Here is a 15127-nt window from a genome sequence, read left to right as displayed (position 1 = left end):
GCAATCGCACCTGATGTTAAGTGAGATGCTGTCTATCATGGTACATATCTGCCCTGTAAGTATCTATACACTCTCGCCTTGAAAAGGCCCAGATTATAATGTTCGGGTAAGACAGCAACAGGCAACGAATCCAGTCCCTAGCTGTTCGCAAAGAATTAACGAATCCTTTAGTGCGAGCTGGTGGAATGTGGACAATGTAGGGTAGATTCCTATAAATAAAGAATTCTATTGATTTTTTTAAATTTTAAAATGTCAAATGTCATCAACTTGTAGAGCCTAGAAACACCCTTGAGTTTGAGATCTATCCTATTTTAAATAATTTCTGATTAAACCGAAACATAATTTTCTCCAAAGCCTGTGTAAAAACAGACTCCTAAAAATAGATGAAACACAGCAGCCGGTTGTTATTTTGTTTAGCTATAAGCTTAGAGGCTTATATCACTTAGCGGGCGCGATCCCTCTTAACACGTCGAGCCAGATTTTTGTACTGGAATAAAAGAGCTTTTGGTTTAAAGTCCATTTCTGGCATACATTCGCCCTAGGTATACATGGCTGCACCTAGGGTTGCCAGGTGTCCGGCTTTAGCCGGACATGTTTGGCTTTTTACGGTATTGTCCGGCCTTTCTTTTAAAGTTCATTCGATTTCTAGTAAATTATTTAATAATTTACCACAGGCAAATGGTGGATTTGGCCTAAGTAAGTAAGCAGGGGTGTTTGAACGCTGTTCTTTGTCCCTTAGTCCCTTAGAGTGGGAGTGGTGTTTTTCACGATCACTGCTGAAAACACACACGGGTGTGTTTTTTCGATCGCAACGTCTAGGTGCCTGTAAGGCCGAACAGGTTTTACGCGATTGCTTAATTTTCCATATGGCCGTTCTGCCGACGCCTAAGTATGTGCGGAAAACATAATACGTCTGATTTGTTATTTTTGTGCGAAAAATAAGAAGGTACCAACTTATGGAAATCTTTATTTTATTAATATACTCTGCCAGAACTATACTTATCATAGAATGAAATTTTAAAATGAATAATAATTAATCTAATGTAATCGGTACTTATTTTGGCGAAACTGTAGAGCAATGTTTAAAATTATTTTCTAAATCTTAATTTCGTATTGGCAAAGAAAGCTTGAAACTGAATAGTAAATCCTACATATCAGTTTTCTCGGATACATTTAAATTGATTAATCACACAATGCACATTTGGTTTGCTGATGCTGACTGACGGAACCACGGATTAAATATTTAACGGTAAAACATCAATTGTTGTCCGGTGTGGCTTGACTCATTGCAAAATGATCGGACACGACAATCATCATTACGAATGATAAATGGGTGTTATAATGATATTGATGACGCTGTAATTGAAAGAGATAGGTGTTAGTGTGGTCTTAAACAAATATACTGATTTCAATATATTATTACCCTTTTAAAGTATACAGTATAGTTCGTGCCTTTAGTTTTTCATTAAATCAGTACTCATTCCTTATTTCCATCATCATCATCAGGTCATTTAGTATCCACTGCAGGAGCACGGACCTCACAAATTTACCAGAGGCAAATAATTTGTTTTGTGAAAAATTAAAAGAATGGGTACTAAGTAAATGTTTCTACACGCTAAAAGAATTTTTTAATCTCAACTCTAGATAAATAAATAAATATACCTAAGCAATTGTCTGTAATATTGCTATTTTGATAATTTAGATTTTAATATTTTTATGTACTTATAATGTATAGGTACCTATACCTATAAATTATCAAAAGAGGGTCATGTTTGGGACTCTATATTATTATTTAAGATCCAAATGTACCAACATGATGCAATAAACATATATGACTATGACTATGACTATGACTATGTACCTACACTCCTCATGCTTGTCCTCACTTTTGATAATGTTTTGCCATTTTCAAAAGTTACGAATTTGGTCATTAATCTACTTTGTTAACCTACTTGGTTAAACCTATCACCTGGTTTCGGCTTGACACCTTACAGGAAACAACCTGTATAAATTAATTAGATTTTATTTAATCAGACCTACATAAAATACACCACTAAATTATTATCACCGAAAAAAAATTCTGGTTAATGTGTTATTGATACTGATCCCATTTGTGCAAAAAAAGAAGTTAAATAAAGTGACTCAAAATTTCCTCCTAAAATTGGTAATTTATGGACACACGCGTCGCTAGCACTATTTACGTACGATAATGTAATACTTATTAGAATTCAAAATGGTCTAAGTTAGCTAAGTATGTAATAATAACACTGGAAGCGTGGTCGAGGCGTGAGCGAGACAGACAGATCGATACTCTAGCGAGCAGCGGAGTGACAAAGCTGTGACGCGTAAAATACGGACTAAAGAAAATTTAATAAAAAAATTAACTTTATGAAAAACATTTCTTTTTCTTTTGCTTTAAATATTTCACACGTTTCTATATAACCTGTTAAAATTTTTTCGGTGATAAAAATTTAGTGGTGTATATACAAAGCAATGATCGCTCAATTAAAAGCTAGAAGGCTTACAATACCTTCGTAATAAAAGCGGGGTTTCCTGTAAATTAAACTCCCTAGACTTGGAAGTTAATAAGAGTCAGGCCTCACGAAATGGCGTATTTTACTCCAGATTAAACCTAAGATGAGGAATATTAAATTGATGTCAATGTGGGATGGGTTTATCCGGATCTGAGATCGGAAGTTGAAGATATAAGCCTGCAAGTTCTTTGTCAAATGATTAGTCTTAAGATTTTGTAAGCAAAATTAAAACACCATAGTAAAGTAGTAAGAGGCGAAAAAATCTTACCCTCACTCAGGCGGTTATATTTTGAGAAATTCGCAAGTCTTCTGCCTATACTTTATACGCTTTACTCACTCACATGCCTTTCGCCCGTATTCACAAACGATGCTTGCTTAAAAGTGAAGCAGCAAATCGAACGCACAGCGTTGAATAGAGCTCTGTAATTGGTTCGTGTGTCACCCTGTGCGTCCACGCGCACTGTAAGACCTCATTGTAATGTTTGTGAATACGGGCGTAAGATTCCCCACTGATTAAAGACTTTTGGTCGGCTTGCAATATGTTTGAGGAATCGGCCGATTCCAAATTGGTGTAATGTGCGTGCGTACTTCTCTATTCATGTTCATCCTGATTAACAGTCCGCCCAAATTATCGGCCGATAAAAAGTATGTAGTCTACGAAGTATTTAATAAGACATATGTTTGGAATAATTACTAGTTATTACAATCTCTTCTTTTTCTTCAGGAAGGCGCTGGACGCAGGCCGCTACCAACCGAGCAACATGGAAAGCATTGGGGGAGGCCTATTTTCAGCAGTGGGCGTCCTATGGCTGAGATGATGATCATAATGACCACCTATTCTTTTCAACTTACAATTTTGTCTTTGTCTCTACATACGCAAGAAATTCATTCTTCAAAATATAGAAATCTCTTTTAAGAATATCTTTTACGAAGCAAGTTTTTCAGTCAATACATTTTACATTACATTACCCGTTATTTGTTCTCTTCGAATAGACTGCGAGTAATATCGCGTACTCCCAACGGCGCCCAAAAGGCATTCAATAAGGTACAGGTAATCCCACGTGTGCTTATTGGGAATAGTGACATAAGGTAGGAAGGATAAGAAAACCCTTAGCGCTCCTGCACACGACGCCGCTACCGCGCCGCCGCCGCGCCGTCGCCGCGCCGCTACACTGTTTATAAGCGCCGCGTAAACACCGCTGCCGCGCCGCCGCCGCGCCGCTAGCGAAATTAAGCTTTGACGGCGCGGTGGCGGCGCGGCGGCTGTTTTACTCGGTGCGTATGAACAGTGTAGCGTGGCGGCGCCGTGGTGGCGTCGTGTGCAGGAGCCCTTACCTATCAGACCAGCAGTATGGGGATGGGTCAAATCCTCTATTGCCTTCTATCTGGTACATAAATAAGAAAGGCATGAGCTTTTACAATGGATACTAAATGATCTGTTAATGATGATGATTATGAGAGTAATTAAGAGATTTAATCCGTCTATGTATACTTGTGGTATAACCAGCGAAACGAGTTCTTAGGAGATCAAGTCTTGGCAAACGTAGGTAGAGAAAGTCAGCCATCTAAAGGATCAACGACTTCAAGAATACAGTCGTTGTTTCTAAGTTTACTGAGAATCATGATCGTACTCGATCGTCTTGGATTAAACAACAATATATGTCTAAATCGTGTATATTCTTATCTGGTTCGGCTGATTTTAGTATCACGCGTACCGTCCGGTGCGGACCCGCTCCGCACGGCCAATCTGTATGAACTTCTAGGCAGCGTTTTAGAGTAATGCGGTCCGGAGGAACCGCTCGCTCCCTAGCAGTTCATACAGATCGGCTGTGCGGAGCGATCCGCACTGACAGTCCGCGTGACACTAAAACCAGCCTTATATTGTGCCAATATGCAAAACGTTAGTATTGAGAATTGTGGAGAGCGAAATTGCTACTCGCGGGCGGCGACAAACCGGGCAATGTAAGCATTAAAATATTACGCAGCGAAGACGGCGGGGATTGGGAAAAGTTTGCCAGTTGTTGGGAAAATATTTCCCACGAATTAAAACATACGAACGCCGAGGTCAACCCAATAAAGACCTACGAATGGCCTCGATAATTCAGGGCCAAAATGAAGCGAAATGGACGCCTTCGGTAGTCAAAGGTAGGGCGATGGTATTGGCCGATAGGCAGCCCTATATTAGATTAAAAGGGGTCTCTCACACATACGAAGGCAGGCAGGTAATTGCTGACCATCTTAGATACAATCTTACGGTCCAAGTTTAAATGTCGGTAATTACATTAGCGAGGGACATCTGGTTGACTCAGATTTCTTGAGCTTAAGAAAAGTTATGTTAATTTGTAGTAATGGTTTTCAATCAATTAAGGAAAATGAGGCATGGAAGAATACCCGTAGCAACTGTGAATATTATCGCCAGTATTCACAAACGATGCCAGCAAATCGAACGCACAGCGTTGAATGGAACTCTGTAATTTGTTCGTGTGTCACCCTGTGCGTCCACGCGCACTAGGAAACCTCATAGTAATGTTTATGAATACGGGCGTATGTTATAGGTAAGTATTTGTCATAAATAAGCTTTGCTCTGATAGGTATTTTGTGCGGGTCCGTGGCTGAGTCCCCCAGTATTCGATGCACCCGTGGTCGACGCCCCCGGTCAGTGAAATTTTGATTAGAAGCAATTTTTAATCAAATGTACAGTCAGGCACAAAAATGTTTATAAACGAATAAATATTTATACTGATCGTACAAATAAATGCTTAATATATTTTACCATAGTGATACCTACAAAAAATGATAGGTTTTATTTTGTAACTAACTACAAATAAAATTTTAAATTATAAAAGTTTAAGTATTTATATCAAAAAATTAAATACAGCATTTTTAGTAATAATAACATAAATAACATTAGTTAGTATAACAACAGTAAACATGCAAAATCATTGTTTTTTCATTAGTTTTCCTTGACTGTACTTAGTGCAAAAGCCGAAAAAAATATGATATTAAATTAATTTAAGTCGGGGGCGTCGACCACGGGTGCGTCGTATACTGGGGGACTCGGCCACGGACCCTTTTGCGTGGGTCAGTTACAAAGGTTGTTTTTGCACAAATTTTACTTCAATAAACTACATACAGTGATTCTGTCTTCTATTGCTTTGTTTTAAATTTACCTAGATCTATGCAAAATGATAAGAGCACTGAAATACAAAATTTGCTGTCCAATAAATTTGGAAAACGTTTCATCGATAAAACATTGTTGCTAAATATTTCATACAAATATTGGCAATATGTAGATAAGATCTGCGCTCTAAATCACGGCGACTTGACAAGATACGGGGATCCAGAGCAACACAACCCAAGATCTTGGAGCAGTTGATTTATTGTTACATTCGTATGCATTACGTGCAGTCCCGGAACATGGTATGAAATTTGAATAAAAGAATAGCCGTTTTGATTACAGTTTGGCTGAAAGTTTTGTTCTAAATCCCCAGTTTTGTCCTCAAAATTTACAGAGCCAGAAGAAATGCCACTGCTTCAAAATGTACACGGGCAGAAGAAATCTCACAGTACGTGCTTATGGAATGTAGAAGCGTGGTAGATCAACTAAACCAAATTATCCAATCTCCAGCATCAGTGTTACAAGCCTGAAGAACTCTGGACAGGCTGCTCGCGTTTGGGGTGATCTGGATTGATTGGAGTAGAAAGAGAACCATAAGTAGACCATCTAGTTATCATGCATATAGCCCAGTAAAACTTACAGCAACAATGGCCGATTCGAGATCCGAGGAATGCAAACTCCTTCATCCGCTGGACTATTGTGGTAAGCCCACTCATAATACAGGAATTTTAGCGTAGGTGGAGGGGTTTAAGGCGGCAAAAAAGAACTAAAATAACCAAACTAATCCTGAAATGCGAATTGCCTAAAATACGTCAAAATTTATAGGCTTTAACCAACTTTGAGCTTTCCCTTACATTTCTAAGCTCATGCGTGCTTCAGACAATTTCCTGTGAACTGCCTGAAAGCTCCTAAACAATTCTAAAGCTACATTACTTTTGAAATATAACTGACAAATCCTCACTGTTGATGTATGAAGGAAGATAAATTTAGTGTCGCTCCCAGGATGGGTCCTGAAGGTCAAGGTGTCCCGAAAAAACACGCAAAGAATAAACTGCCGCAGAGTGTTTCAGACAAATGACACTTCCCTTGGCCGCGTGTTTGCAAACTATACAAGGAAAATATTTTTAAATTAATATTAGAATTTGTAAGCTATACTTGTGGTTTTGGTTACATTGAAAATAACTTGGTACGGAAAATAAAACACTATTTTAATCATGCAAAAATACAGGTAGAAGAGTTTTACATAGATAATTACGGTATTTACCTACTTATATCTGGAATACTTTGACAGCACTAGACTCCACTATCAACCAATCTCATATCTCACAACATAGACATATTATTATTATAGATCATCAGTTATTTCTATTAGGTTGTGCTATAATTAATCCTAAGTTAAGCTGCCCGCTATAAAAATATTTCTGTTTAAAGTGGACAAAAGATTTTTTTACAAAAGAACGTATAAATGATGGGCACCAAAACTTACACGGGTAAAGTATTAAATAGGAACACTAGTGTTCCCAAATACGCGGCTCCGTAACATTCGCAAGATGGATGTGCGGCATTATTCGCGGGTACCGTACAGTCGGACTCGTATCGACTGGCGACAGACGACCGACTAATTTGTTATCGCTCCGATTGCAAATCGATGCTGGAAAAGTATTTATTTTGTAGCTACAACATTAACGATTGTACGTTGGAAAAGATAGAATATACTTTATTTACAAGCTTTAGAAGTTGTATGTGTTTTACTGTGTAGATTCTGCACAAAATGAACGTACCTATCACGTACGTACGCACGCACGTAGCACGTAACGTTTTGCACATTTGATCGTAGGTGCAGTCAAGAAATAGAAGGCAGCACCTCAAGTCAGTCAGAGGCACCTCAAGTCACCTACAGTCAGAGATCTTATAAAGTTGTTTAAAAGCGATTTTACAAGAATAGAGTGTAGTGATGTGCTTGTGACTATACATACATAGATCGTAGTACCTATGTCCACTGGTAGACAATCACAGCCAGACATATAAAACGCGCGCGAACAGTTTTTAGGACTTAGTTAAACAAACGTTTATTGAGGCCAGTTTCTTTGAGTTATCACGAAAATTTTATCTTTTATTTTTATTTACTTTGACCACTTTCTTGAATTTTCTTCTTTCACCCTTTCCCCGCCCAATTTTTCACATCTTCACTAAAATGTGCGATTCTTTACATTTGATATTTGTGAGTATAAAAATAACTAATTCGTTTTTATTATTCACGTGATTGTATGAAAAATGGCGGAATTATTACGTTTATAATACGTCATTGTTTTTATCGTAACTATTTATAACGTGCTAGAGAGTGATTGCGTGAGAAGTATGTTGTAGTAATAATATTATTATTGTTACGGATTAGAAGTTAATGCTAACGAATTCAGCGCAAATTACGACATAAATTAACTCGACCGTAAACATGTCACGGCTGTGATAAAGGTATCGATTTAAGTTATTTACTGAGGGAAAAGAGTTTTGTAACTTTTTAGTAGCATATAGGGCAGGGGTAACCAAACTTTTGACCTGTGAGGTCTACATAATTCGATGGGTGCCTGGAATAAAGCCGCAATAGCCATAGCAGCAGTTTTCCGATTAAGTGATTTTAGTAAACTGCGGGTCCCTATACACCTTTTGAATTTTTTTCAGAATTTTATCTTTGAAACTGCCTGATTTACCAAAAGCACTATGGATATTAAATCGTTATTCCCATTCATCATTTAAAATTTGTTGACCGGAATAATCGTGCCATATACAATGTTAAAACTTTTATTTAAATCTTCTACAAGCAAACGGCTATTACTGTATCCTTCAGATCAGCGCCCGAGGCTGCAAAACACTATTGCTGTTTGATTAATTGCACACTTTTTACCGGAATAAAACCACAATGGACTCTTACGGAACCGACTTTCAATGTATGAAGCGGCAATATGTATTTCTACCTTTTTTAAAGTATATTGTAAGCACTATAACCTTATGCACATTAAATGTTACTCCAGAAAAAATAACGCATCGTTTGATATAGGGGAGACCTAGGAGAGTTGTGACAATTTTTACTTTAGGGGCCATATCTCGCTCAAAAAACATTCCACAGCTATGAATCATACAAATTAATGTAGCGCCGTTCCTTCTGTTTTCAGAACAATCACCAAAGTTAACTAAAGTATTAGGGTTTCTAAGAAAATCACCAAAATCTTAGACCACTCCCTCTGTCACAACTCTCCTAGCACCGAGGTAAGTTGTGACAGGTACCGAGGTGAGTTGTGACAGCATTGTATTTCATCTATTACATATAAAAATACCATAATACTCAATCAAATATGATTTTTTTAGCAAAAAAGTACTTTAATCATCCTTTAGTACCAATTAAAACAAATAGTTATAGGATGTCGTTACACAGATTGAGCCACATTTCTCCAGCTTTCATTTTTCTCCTAAGTACTGGATTTTTTTTATTATATATTTTAGCTAAGTACTACTTTACTCTAGTCACTTAATATTGTATTTTCTTTCTCTTCTATAAAAATAAAATAGTCGCGGTGGTATAATCCATAGACGGAGCTTCGCTTTTTGGGTTTACTTGATAAGCCTCTTTCTTCTTAATATATCTTGACAAGTTTAGATTGTAAGAGGTCGCAGCACATTTTATCTTAAACTTTAACCCTTTAACCTAATCACTTCATAAGCCTGTGACGCGCCCCAGGACGCATCGACAGCCCTAACACCGAGCGCGGAGATTTTGACAACCCTACGGCTGCGCGGCCGCACGCCGCACGGACCGAGCTAATATAAGAGACGGCGGCGACCGGAGGCCTCTCTCAGCCCTCGCAATCTTCCCAGCCCTCCGGCTCGCAGTCGAGCACCGGGCGGACTGTCAGAGTCCCCCCAGTCTTTGTCCAGGACAAGGCGTCCTGGAACAAGATTTCCGGCGCGCTCAAGGAGCGTCACATCAACTTCTCGCACGCTAAGTCGTGCAACGTAGGTATTAAGGTGTCCTTGTCCACCTCGGACGAGCACCGAGCCCTAACACGATTCCTAGATGAAAACCGTATCGGTTATCATACTTTCCCCCGCGAGGAGGAAAGGGAGCTGCGGGTTGTTATCCGTGGCCTTCCCAAGGAGCTAGACTCCGCCTCCATCTTGGCCGACCTCAAGGCCCAAAACTTCCCTGTCAAACAGGTTCATCGTCTGTACAGGACTCGTACTCGTGAACCATTTGACCTTGTCCAAGTAGTCTTGGACTATTCCGATGAAGCGAAATCGATTTTCAATTTGAAAACGGTTTGCTTCATCTCCGGGCTCAAAGTTGAGCCACCCCGAAAGCGCGGCGCTCCCGGCCAGTGCCACCGCTGTCAACATTACGGGCACGCTGCCCGTAATTGTCACGCCCGTCCTAGGTGCGTCAAGTGCCTAGGCGATCACGGCACAGCCGACTGTGTCCGTGACAAGGCCACAGCCACCGAACCACCGAGCTGCATACTGTGTGGTAGCCAGGGTCATCCTGCGAATTATCGCGGTTGTCCCCGGGCTCCACGCACTCAGCCGCGTGCCCCCATCCCCTCTGCCCCCAGGCAGATCAATGCTACTCGCAACTTTGCGGTAGCAAGTGAGGCTCCTAGCCTCCGCCCCAACAGGCCCAATGCTTGGGCTAGGCCTCTGGCCTACACCCAGGCTGCCAGCCTTACTCCCACACCCACCCAAACAGCTGTGGCCCCACCCGCGCTCCAGCAGGCTCCTCAACCCCACCCAGCCCCTAAGGCTACGCCAAAGGCACCTACCCAACAGGCGCCTAACCCAAGTCCCCCTGCCCCTAAGGCACCAGCCCACAAAGTCCCGGCCCCTCAGGCCAAGCCCCAGCCTTCACATTCACCTGCGGCTGACATTAAGTTGGTCAGAGACTTCTTTGGCCAAATTAATGTCGGCGAGATGTTTGTGATCGCCGCAAAACTGCGCGCGACTAATGGCGAAGGCAACATCATGGATAGGTTATCTATCCTCGCCGAACACGTAGACTTTTGCTACGCTATCTCCTCTTTCCACGCTCCGTAATGGCTAATCCCACCGCTAGGATCAAACCCCGGTCAATCACCTTAGCATTTTTCAACGCTAACGGTCTTAGACAGCAGAAGGACGAGGTTACTCAGTTCCTTACCGACCACCAGGTCGACATCTTTCTGGTTCAAGAGACCCTCCTAACACCCTCTATTCGCAATCCTAGGATAGCGAACTACAATATCATTAGACACGATAGGCCCACACGTGGCGGCGGCACGCTTATTTATTATAAGCGTTCTCTGCACTGTGCTTTAGTCGATCCCCCTTCTCTCTCTAACCTAGAAGTCTCACTCTGTCGGCTAGCCATGACCGGACACGAGCCCATCCTCATCGGCTCGGTTTACCTTTCCCCGAACAAGACTCCCTTAAGGAGCGACTTTCAGGCCCTCTTTGCTATGAATAGTGCAGTCATTCTTGGCGGCGACTTTAATAGCAAACACACTCATTGGGGTTGCGTAACATCCACTGCCAATGGCAACATGTTAAGCGAACTCTCTGAGGAACTCATCTTTGACATCTTAGTCCCTATGACGCCCACTCACTATCCTTACAATGTCGAGCATCGGCCCGACATTCTGGACATGGCAATTCTAAAGAATATAGGCCTCCGCCTACACTCTATAGAAACCATGCACGCGCTCACTTCTGACCATCGCCCGGTCGTACTCCAACTAGGCTCTCCTGAGTCTACACCCACTATGAAGACAGTTGTGGACTGGGACAAACTCAAGGTAAAACTTGGGAACTGTCAGAGCCCACAACTGTCCTCAATCCCCGACGATATAGTTTCGCCTCACGAAACTATTCACGCGATCGATGCGCTCACTAGTCACATCTCGGTCGCCATCGGCGACTCGTCTAGGCAAGTGCCTGCGATGGCTAACCACCGTCTCAGGTTGCCGGACGACGCGCGAGAGCTATTGAGGGCAAAGAACGCAGCCACTCGCGATTATGACGCTTATCCAACCGAGGAAAACAGAGTCCGCCTACGTTCCTTACAGCGCGCTGTCAAGGCCCGTATCGCGGAACTCCGTAACAATCAGTGGGATGATCTACTTAAAGAAATCTCGCCATCTCACCAAGCCTATTGGAAGTTGACGAGAGCCTTTAAGTCTGACACCGTAGCGTCCACGCCACCGCTTTTACGTCCCGATCAAACGCTTGCGTTTGACGACGACGCCAAAGCCGAATGTCTAGCCGACAGTCTAGAAGCACAGTGCTCCCCCAGTACCCTCCCAGTAGACTCTGCCCACCTCCGCATGGTGGACAGCGAAGTCGAACGTAGAGCCGCCCTCCCTCCGACCACAACCCTAGACCCGACCAACGTCGACGAGGTGCGAACGATAATCAAAGGTTTCCGTCCCAACAAAGCCCCCGGCCCGGACCGTATCTCTAATAGAGTCTTACGCGCCCTGCCCGCCCCCCTAGTATACCTCTTGGTTGCTATTTTCAACGCGGCCATGTCTCACTGCATCTTTCCCGACGCGTGGAAAGAGGCAGAAGTCATTGGCATCCCGAAGCCCGGTAAGAAACTGACTGACCCCACAAGCTACAGACCCATCAGTCTCTTAAAGACCATGGGTAAGTTATACGAACGTATAATTGTCTCTCGATTAAGAGATTATGTTTTTTCTAATAATCTCTTAATAAACGAACAGTTTGGCTTCCGCGCCTCACATTCCTGCGTACAACAGGTGCACCGCTTAACGGAGCATATACTTAGCGGCCTCACTGCTAAGCCACCCGTAGGGACAGGAGTGTTATTCTTCGACGTAGCGAAGGCATTCGATAAAGTCTGGCACAACGGCTTGATTTACAAGCTTTACGAACTCGGTGTGCCGGACAGTCTCGTGCACATCTTACGTGACTTTTTATCGAATCGCACCTTTCGTTACCGAGTAGATGGCTCCCTCTCCTCCCCCCGCCCCATAAGAGCCGGAGTCCCCCAGGGCTCCGTGCTCTCGCCCATCCTCTTTTCATTGTACGTCAATGACATCCCCAAATATCCGAATACGGATTTAGCCCTCTTTGCGGACGACACCGCACTCTACAAGTCCGGACGTAATCGGAATTACGTCATCTTGGCGCTCCAACGCGCAGTCACACAATTAGGCGAATGGTTCAGGAAGTGGCGTATCGAGGTAAATCCCGAAAAAAGTGCAGCAGTGTACTTTTCTAGGGCTTTGTCTGCGAAACGTCCTCCGGTTCGCACTCGTCCTAATGTCCCCACCCATCTCACCTTATTTGACCAAACTATTCCTTGGAAAAGTGAGGCCAAGTACTTAGGTGTCACTCTCGACCAGAGATTATCGTTCGCTCCGCACCTCAGACGCGTCTTGAGCCGTGCGAACCACTACATCCACCGACTCTACCACCTAGTTGGAAGGAAAAGTAAATTGTCACTTAGAAATAAGTTGACAATTTACAAAACCTGCATCCGTCCAGTGTTGACTTACGCCAGTCCGGTGTTTGCTCACACTTCCTGCACAGACCTTAAGAAATTCCAGACCCTCCAAAACAAATTCTTACGCCGAGCCGCGGATGCCCCGTGGTTCGTGCGTAATACGAATCTCCATAGAGATTTCGAGATCCCATCGATTGATCACTTTATGAAAGAAGCCTCTCGCCGCTACTTTGATAAAGCGATCAACCACAAGAACCCTCTTATCGTTAGCGCCGCCACGTATACACCCCAGAAAGATGTCGCTGCCCAATACCGACGACCTAGGCATGTCCTAGACGACCCGGACGATCCTATTACCGAATTTCTGAACACAGACATCACTGCCTTAAGCACGCCAACTACTCCACAACACAGTAGCTCGTTACACCGTACTCGCCGGCGAGTACGAGGCCCTGCTTTCCATTTCGGACGGTACAGACATGTACCGGGCCGGTTCTCCCTTATCCGTCCCCCGGACACGGCCTGAGCCGAGGTCCGAGCCTACCGTGGCGCCCTCAGGCCGCGTCCGTAGTCCCCTCGATCGGGCCCACTAGAGTGAGCCCGCCGTAGGCTGGACTTTGGTCCAACACCGCGGTGGGCAACCCTCTAGTTGGGTTCGCCACTGATCGGGCGCCTTATGCGCTCGATACGGCCCGATCGCGAACGTCGGTCTGCGACCGACGCGGACGAGCCTGGGCTTCGCTTCGCGAAGCCCACACTCGGCCTCGTCGGCACGCGCACCGACGATCGCCAAACGGCTAGAGTACCTTCTGTACTCGCCACTCTGCCCGGTGAAGCTGGAAAAGCTCCTCAAGCTACCAGCGCGCGTCCCTTCAAAAAAAAAAAAAAAAAAAAAAAAAAAAAGCGGGCGCCTAGCATTCGCTCGGGAGCCATTGCAACAACCAGACGTTCGCGCGCGCGTCTATTGTTCCCTCGGTTGCATTGCACAGAGTCCCTAGCGAATTGCTACCCACACTGTTCCCACTAACTCGGCTTGACTCGATACCTCGTTTACCTCCGCGGGGCCATAAAGCTTCCGTGTTGCTGTTGAAACGTTCTATCGTTGATAGCTACCTATTCTCGTCCTTACCGAGTAGTGCATGTGATACTCATCCCGAACCTGCGGTAGCAATCCAGCTGCCACCCATCCCAAACTTCATACCCCCTCGCCACGTAGGTCCGACGCCTTTCCCCTAGTGGTTTCAGCTCGCCTGACGACTTAGGTCTCATGGTTCTAGCGTATGAAATCACGTCCTACCCCCCTAGTTATAAGTATCCACTAACACTCGCTAAACCTCGCACAGGGCGCCGCCCCTCTCGCGGATACGTTAACTAGTTTCGGGACGCGGACCGGGCGCGTCGTCATTCCTCTCGTTGTAATTAGTAAATTGTGATATAACTTGTAAAGTACTTGTAAACTTGCTCATTATTAAATAATAGTAATTTAGAGTCAGTGAAACTAGAATAAGTAAACTATTGTGGAACTTGAATTATAAGTGCCATTGTGTTATTGATTGTGCGTTTCCTTGGTCAATATCCCTGTAGGCATCCTAGATAGGTACACATCCCTCATCGCAGAAGGCGAATTGGGACTTAGTACTAAACAGCGGGGTGTCAGACTGAGCTAGCTTAGACGCCCCGTTGCAAGCCAGGTCCTAGATTTCGACTCTAGCAAGCAGTTCCTCTATATGGCTTTCATGTATTTTTATTAGGCATTCTGAATCAAAAAAGTAACAGCATCCAATTATACAACTTATGAACCTACTAACACACAAAAAACATCTAAAAACATCGTGGAAATGGCCCATCAGAAAAATTAAGTACCTAAGCTAGGAGAGTTGTGACAGCCTGTCACAACTCTCCTAGGTGTTTAAAATGACGACTTGGTTCGAATAATAATTTTTATTTTCTAAACACGATGTGCACACAAAATATAAGTGCTACATT

At 43.3% G+C, this 15127-nt stretch overlaps 1 protein-coding gene and 1 long non-coding RNA gene across 2 annotated transcripts in view; one reads left to right on the top strand and one right to left on the bottom strand.

The window, feature by feature from the left end:
- Nucleotides 1-15127, top strand: part of LOC135075687 (uncharacterized) — a 545949-nt gene that overhangs the window by 67608 nt on the left and 463214 nt on the right. The window lies entirely within an intron of this gene.
- The window catches only part of LOC135075510 (5-hydroxytryptamine receptor), a 137062-nt gene that overhangs the window by 63095 nt on the left and 58840 nt on the right, over nt 1-15127 (bottom strand). The gene's annotated exons all lie outside the window — the stretch shown is intronic.

The sequence above is a fragment of the Ostrinia nubilalis genome, chromosome 10, assembly GCF_963855985.1.
Source record: "Ostrinia nubilalis chromosome 10, ilOstNubi1.1, whole genome shotgun sequence".
In the NCBI taxonomy this organism is placed as follows: Eukaryota; Metazoa; Arthropoda; class Insecta; order Lepidoptera; family Crambidae; genus Ostrinia; species Ostrinia nubilalis.
Note: the sequence above shows the minus strand (reverse complement) of the source record. Positions and strands in the feature narration are given on the sequence as shown.